At 43.5% G+C, this 6,913-nt stretch overlaps 1 long non-coding RNA gene across 1 annotated transcript; it reads left to right on the forward strand.

Moving 5' to 3' along the window:
* The first annotated feature begins 13 nt into the window (after positions 1-13).
* On the forward strand, positions 14-6,380 carry LOC106043589 (uncharacterized). Its single transcript, XR_001211778.3, has 3 exons — positions 14-180; positions 2,554-2,760; positions 5,392-6,380. It is a non-coding gene; the product is annotated as an uncharacterized lncRNA (long non-coding RNA).
* Positions 6,381-6,913: the final 533 nt, after the last annotated feature.

Here is a 6,913-nt window from a genome sequence, read left to right on the forward strand (position 1 = left end):
CCTCACCCTTTTATAGCCTCTTGGAGGAAAGCAGTTGATTTTCTCCAGCTGGTTGAAGCCAGGCTGCCTTGCAGATCCTTGCTCTCAGGAGAGCAGCTGTGAGCCCTCCTGCTCCTTGAAGGAGAGCCTTGCTCCCTTCTGTGGACAGCTGGCCGCTGCTACCTTCCTTCCCTAGAGCAGGTAGGTTACGTTCCCCTGGGCCACAAGCAGCTTTTCCAAGCTGACTGCTCCTTAGCTGTGCAAGGGTAAGTACAGTGCCTCTGTCTTCATGGTGCAAATAGATTTGTGGTTTAGAGAAAGCATCCTTTGTTTGCAAGGGCTTGCCTACACACTTCAGCTAAACAGCTTGCAATCTAATCTATTTTATTATTATTATTATTTTTAAAAGCACTATTTAAACACGAAGTTGCATTACTTGTTTTTCAGATGTTAGAAAAGTTGTATTTTAGGACTGCTTTCTTCAGTTCTTTCTCCTAAGCAAACTTAGGTAAACTTCTAGATTTCTTAATTGCTATATGAATGCACAACTGGAACAGGCAGCACCTCTTTCAAAGGGTGCTTCACTGACAGAGTTGGTGTTGTCTCATTCACATTCTCCTCCAGCTGTGCTGTTCATGAAGGTGCAGATATGATATTATTTCACAAAAATTCATTGGGTAACTGAATAGTATCAGAGCATTGTAAAAAAAGCTATGTATTTTACTTTCAAGCCAAGTTTCAAAAGCATTGTGTTCCTATATATCCTATCTTTCTTTTTCATATTTATGTCTTTCCTTTTGCATTTTCTCTTTGAATTATTATTGTAACTGAGACACGATTTACATTTAGTATAGATGAGAACAATAAAATGCAACATTATGTTATACAAGGCTAATCTTTCCTTATAGAAATCTAATTCCAAGGAGTAGTGTGTATTCACTGATATAATATGATCTGGGAAGGCAGATTGTTATATTTAAACAAGTCCCAGATAGGAATTTGTTATGGATGGCAATCCCTAAGCTGTTACACATACATTTGAAGCACATTTGTAATGATATCATTATGATCATGAAATGATGTTTAAAGAGTAGATGACATTCGTTGACTGTGTTTTATTTTCCCTGGAATAATATGACTTCAATGTAACAAAAAAACAAACAAACAAACAAAAAAGAATTTCACCTCTTTATCTGTCTCTTGTGCTACCACATGCTGAAAGAATAGACATCTACACAGATTATAACTAAAACCACATGCTTTAAATTAAAACGTAGTTTTTGAAATATGTTATGGAAATCCTATCAATTTGGGAATGCTAGATAAGTAAATTTAACATAGGGAAAAGCAGAAAACACATAGCGAGATAATAATATACTGAAATGCACTTCTGAGAAGAATGCTAAGAATAAGTGACAGAGATAGAAGGGTGGTTCCAAGAGAAGATTGTTAGCATGTTAATTCTGAGCACAAGCCAACCTTGACCCTGCCTTGCGCTCAAGCATGGGCTGATATAGCACAGCATATTTTGCAGCTAAACAATAACTGACTCTTTATATGGGAAAGCTGGAGAACCAAAAAAAGACAAATTTCTGCCAGGTTTCCATTACTCGGATACTCTTCCCCTCAGCCATTTATCTGGGAATGAGAAATGGAGGCAACTTGTCTTCATTTCCAGCCAGACGCGTTCCTGCTCTGCTGGGCGTCTCGGCATTAGCCCGGGTGCTGGAGCTGCAGCAGGGCTGAGCTCCTGCGCTCCTCCCGGACTGTGCTCTGGGGTGGCGCAGTCCTGCGGGCCCTGCAGACGGACACGGCAGGATTCTGGCTCTTTTCTGGGCTTGGCAGTGATGGAAAATACTTCAGGCCTTGTGGCATGCCCAGAATACCCATGTAAATGTGCATGGGCAAGGGTGTACTAGGAGACCTGATCGACAGCCCCATGGTGCTGAGCATTGTGGTGCAGCCCGGCAAGCAATGCTCTGGCTTTGAGAATGGTAAATTATCCCAGGTTAGATAACTTGGCAACAGTCCAAAGTGGAACATAGATTTAGGAGTTTGGAAATTGAGTGATTTTGGTTGGGGTCTCAGTATTGAAGCGCAGACCTACCTTTAAAAACACTGAAATAGAAACAAACACTTTCCCTTGGAGACTCTAAACAGAACTGAAAAATAAGCTGAACAACGGACAGATCTGTGTTTTAAAAACACCTTTCTTTGGAATTAACTGCACACACCAGAGTATCTTTTTGATATTATAGCCCTGCTTTAGTGCGCGTGCATGGGGAAGTGAGGACAGGCAGCAGTGGACCTTTGGTCTGAATGCTGTGAGTTTTGTCATTGAAAGCTCATGCAGAATCTTGCATCAATATAACTTTTTCCATTGTATATTCTGAAGCTGCAGTGTTGGCATGACAAAGCACCAACAATCTTAATGTCAAGTCGTGGATAGCCTACCCTTCAACATTAAAATGGATGAAATGGAAGTCAATTTTTCAGCTTCCAAAGAGTCTGTGGTAGGAGGGGAAATCATCTCCACTGTACTTGACTCTTCTTATCTCCTTTTTTCATTTTCAGCATGGCTGGAGGATTTAGCATGTTTCTTGCTATCACCAGGTCCCCCAAAAGAGAGCAGAGGTGTTGCAGTGCAGCTGCGGGCGTGTGGCGGGCAGCATCATCCAGCCCCCCGGGTCCGCCCCATGCGGTGTTGCATCTGCCTTGGTGGGCCTGGGCAGAAGAGGCAAATACTCAACAATTCTGACTGAATCTTCCTAAATGACGGAGGTCGGTGCTTCCTGCAGCTGCTGCGCAGTGGTGTTGCTGTTGAAGATGTTACTCATTCACATGAGAGGCTGTGTTGGTTAACGGAGAGGTCAGGGTGGTGTTGCACAAATATTTGGGAAGACACAAACTCTGTCTTGATAATGTTGATATACGCTAAGAAATTTTCCATTGAAAGTGGTGGGATAACAAGGAAAATGGAGCCAAGTTCATCCAAATTTTTCTGTTATATTCTGCTGTTTACTGCTTCTTTCATCAAGAAAATGAGCAGTGTCTTAAACCCATAATCCAATCTGGCTACAGCACAAATGTCTACTTTTAGGGATGTTACTTTCTCATCTGTTTCCAGATAGACTGGACATCATCTGATTTAATTGATCAGAGAGATACTTTTCCATTCAGTAAGTTAAAACTGCATACACAAATATCTGGTGTATCTGTGGAGGAGAGCAAGCAACATTTCTAAAAATCCAACCTTAGGATGATACTGTGGAAGATGTAGCAAAGGAATAAGATAAAACCGAGAAATAAATTGAAGGTGGGATGTGATAAACAGGGGCAGAAAGCCCTATTGCTTCTGCTGAAGCAGAGCATTCCCGTGCCTGGCACTGAGGACACCCTCTACGGAGACCATGCGTGTCTCTCTTTCCTGATGGAGGCGAGTGTGTTGTGACAGATTTTTGAAACAATTACAATTTGGCTGTGGAAATACTGCAGGAAGAGAGAGGAAGAGGTTCATGCCTGAAGGTGCTTTCAGCAACATATTAAATGAAAAATACGTATTTTAAAGCAAGAGAAAGAACAAAAATGCAGTTACATACAGAAGCAGGGTGCATTTTGTAGTGATCTTTTGTAGCTTGGCCCACAAGGAAATGGCCATTGTTACTATTCATACAAGCGCTTAAAAAGCCACAGTGTTTCTGTAAGTAAGGTGAAAAATAAAGCCATTAATTTTAGGGCAGCTTAATGGACTGCCAAAGGTGCCAGGTTGGTGCATTGCCTTTGCTGCTGAAGACCTTTCCTCTCTGCAGAAGCTGAGAAATTCACCTTCTCTTCTGAACGAGCCTTTTTCTTGCTGTGGGGCCTTAAATCCCCGACACACATGGGCTCTTCTGCCATTCCCAAGGAGCAGCCGAAATTCAGATTTTGTTCATACTTCTAAATACCTAAGAATTCTCCAGAAAGGTGCCGCTCAACACAGAAATGGTGGAAAGTGCAGGGTAAGAGAAAGGAAGAGAAATGCTGTGCTCCGCCATGTCTGCAGACACGGAGCTGTGGGACAGCGGGGGCAGCTCTGGGGTGGCGGGGCAGGAGGAGCAGAAACAGCCCTAACATAGCAAGAGGGGTGTATGTAGAAGAAAGAAACGTAAAGAGTGAGGAGAAACAAGAGGCAGAAGCAGAAAGTCAGTTTGACCAGGCAGGGCTCACACATCAGCCCAGGTGAAGCCCAGCCACATCCCACAAACAAACGGGCACGGCTGGGGATGGGGAAACCTCAAAAATGGGGAGTTGAAAGGATGACGAAAAGAGAAAGCTTTTGGTGAACTACATACCATAGGCAGCCAGCTCACATGCTGACATGACAACATTGTGATTCCTTCGCTCACAACCCGGTACATCACTCCCACTGAAACGTAAGGGAAAATGTAACAGGTGACCTGAAAATCCTTTGAAATATGGTAAAATAACCTAAAATGCATGACTGGGGATTATGTGCTGACCTCATGCCTTCGTGTGATACCTGACTTCTATAGAAACCAAGAAACTCAACTGTAGGCTTCCCAGGCAGGTTTGTTTCACTTAGTTGACCTGAATTCAGCCTGGAACTGTTGCTTTCAATTTACATTATCTTTGTGTGCTTTATTTATCAGTGAAACAGAAAACGTGGGACAAATTACATCTCCCATTAAAAATGGATGGGAGACTCATGAGTTCTCTCCAATGCCCACGAATCTCCTAATTGATGAGCATTGTGTTTGTCACAATACAAGCGCTGACAATGAGATGCACTGATGGTACAGCATTAACACGCAATAGCAGTGCATGTCAGCATTGTATTACAAACCAGTAGACAGTGCCTTCATTGTCCCTTTTTCCATTGTTACTAGAGTCGTCCCTTTGTTTTTGTTCTGTTCCCAGACTTTTGCTCATTTTGGTTAATGATATCATGCTATGATACTATAAAGCTGGAAACATTTTAGTGCCAGCCAATCATTTTTCAAGGGCTTACTTTTATTGTAAATTAGCTTGTTAGATTTGTAGAGCAGCCCAGTGTATGCACATTTGAAAGCAGAACAGAAAAGATCTGCTGAAGTTATGATTAACCCTTTGTGGTTCACCATGTGCAGTCTTGAAGGGTCAACTCCACCAGTGAGGCGTTTGCATACCGAAGACCCGGAGTTAAAGGCAAAAATCCACATGGCTTCCTTGGAAGGAGAGAGAGCCTTCTGAGGCAAATACCCTCGCCACCTAAGGATCTGTTTGTGTAATGACTCCTTTCGAATGCCTGACCAAAATTTAATGATCCTAAAAAACAATATTTTTTTCATGGGTAGTTTAAAACTGGTTGTATGTTGTAAATTGCAGTTATTGCTGCTATATTTGAACATCAGTAAGCACTTCTTTATTGTGCAGGTGATGGAGCACTGAGACAGGCTCCACAACCTCTCTGGACACCCTGTTTCCTTGGAGATCTTCAAAAGCCTCCTGGACGTGGTCCTGGACCTCCCCTATGGGTGACCCTGCTTGAGAAGGGGTTGGAGCAGATGGACCCAGAGGTGCCTCCAAGCTCAACCATTCCATGATTTCAAAAGAACATATTTATAAATAAGAAGCAAAAACCTAAAATGCTTTCCATTTCAGAATTACTTTTTTTTTTCACTGAAGATTTTTTTTTTGCCTGTACAATTAATGCAATTTTGTGTAAAATTGATACAATTTAGCAAAACCAAATATTTCAGATAATACATTTTTGTTCACGTCAAAAGCCCTTTGTTCATTGAAAAAGCACTTAATGGAAATATTTTAATCAAAGCTTGAAAATATCAGATGTCTTCAATGAAAGGTCAGGCCTCCAGAGCAGAACGGGGAGCAAATAGCTCAGGAGGGTTAATTAGCAACGAAAGACTAAACAAAAGCTGTGAGTTTGAATGAGAGTCTCTGAAGGAGAAGAGACACTTAAGATACATTAATGGATTTTGGAAAACAGGATGGACTTTTTGTATAATGAAATCCCTGATGTGTTGGGATGAAGTTCCAGCTCATGTTAAACTGCACATTATTTAATGCAAATACAGCCTTGTGTTTATTCTGCTACTTACTCAGTTATGTTCTAACAGGCCCCTTGGAGAGCCACCCAAAGAGTCTCATGTCGGTCCTGCCACACTGGCAGGGCACGGGATGCTGCTGGCACCGCGGGCGGGCACATCGCCCCGCGGCACCGGGGGCTCCCTGACCCACTGGCCTCCCCGAGCACCAGAGCTGCCTTTAACTGCTCACACACACACACACACACACACAGACACACACACCACCCCCACCCACCTCCCCCTGACCAGCGTGTAAGGGGGCCTGCGGGCACAGGGCTGCTGCGGGGGGTGGCCCTGGGAACGCCATGGCAAGGATAACCCTGGAAGCTCCCGCCGCTTCCCCAGCACGAGGCAGTCACAGAGGCAGGATGCGGGGCTGTCCGGCCGAGGTACAGGCATCAGACCGAGGAGCTGTGCCTTCGCCCGCTGAAGTGCAGCTGACACCTCTTCGTGCGCCTCGCCAGCCCCTCAGAGGAGTTTCTGTAGAGGGCTTATGGAGAAATCATTAAAGATGAGAGCTCCTTCAGATCCCCACCCTCTGTAGGAATCAGTAGGTCACCAGAGTGCTAAAGCTGTTAAATATTTTGTCTGTGAACTTTTTCAAAGATCCTCAGGTATGTGAAGAACATGCTTAACTGGCCATGTCCACAATAACAGGCGCAGAAGCTGCCAGCAGCATCAGGGCAAGCATGCGAGCCAATTGGGATGTAATATCAGACTTTCAAGTAAGAACAAACCTGCCATAGATATGTCTGACGTTCCTGATCCTTTCATACTGTACATCCAATTAACCTTTATTTACTGAGGAGTGATGACACTCTAATTTGATTGGCAGCACTGGTCCTGGC

Source organism: Anser cygnoides, chromosome 8, assembly GCF_040182565.1.
Source record: "Anser cygnoides isolate HZ-2024a breed goose chromosome 8, Taihu_goose_T2T_genome, whole genome shotgun sequence".
NCBI classification, from domain to species: Eukaryota; Metazoa; Chordata; class Aves; order Anseriformes; family Anatidae; genus Anser; species Anser cygnoides.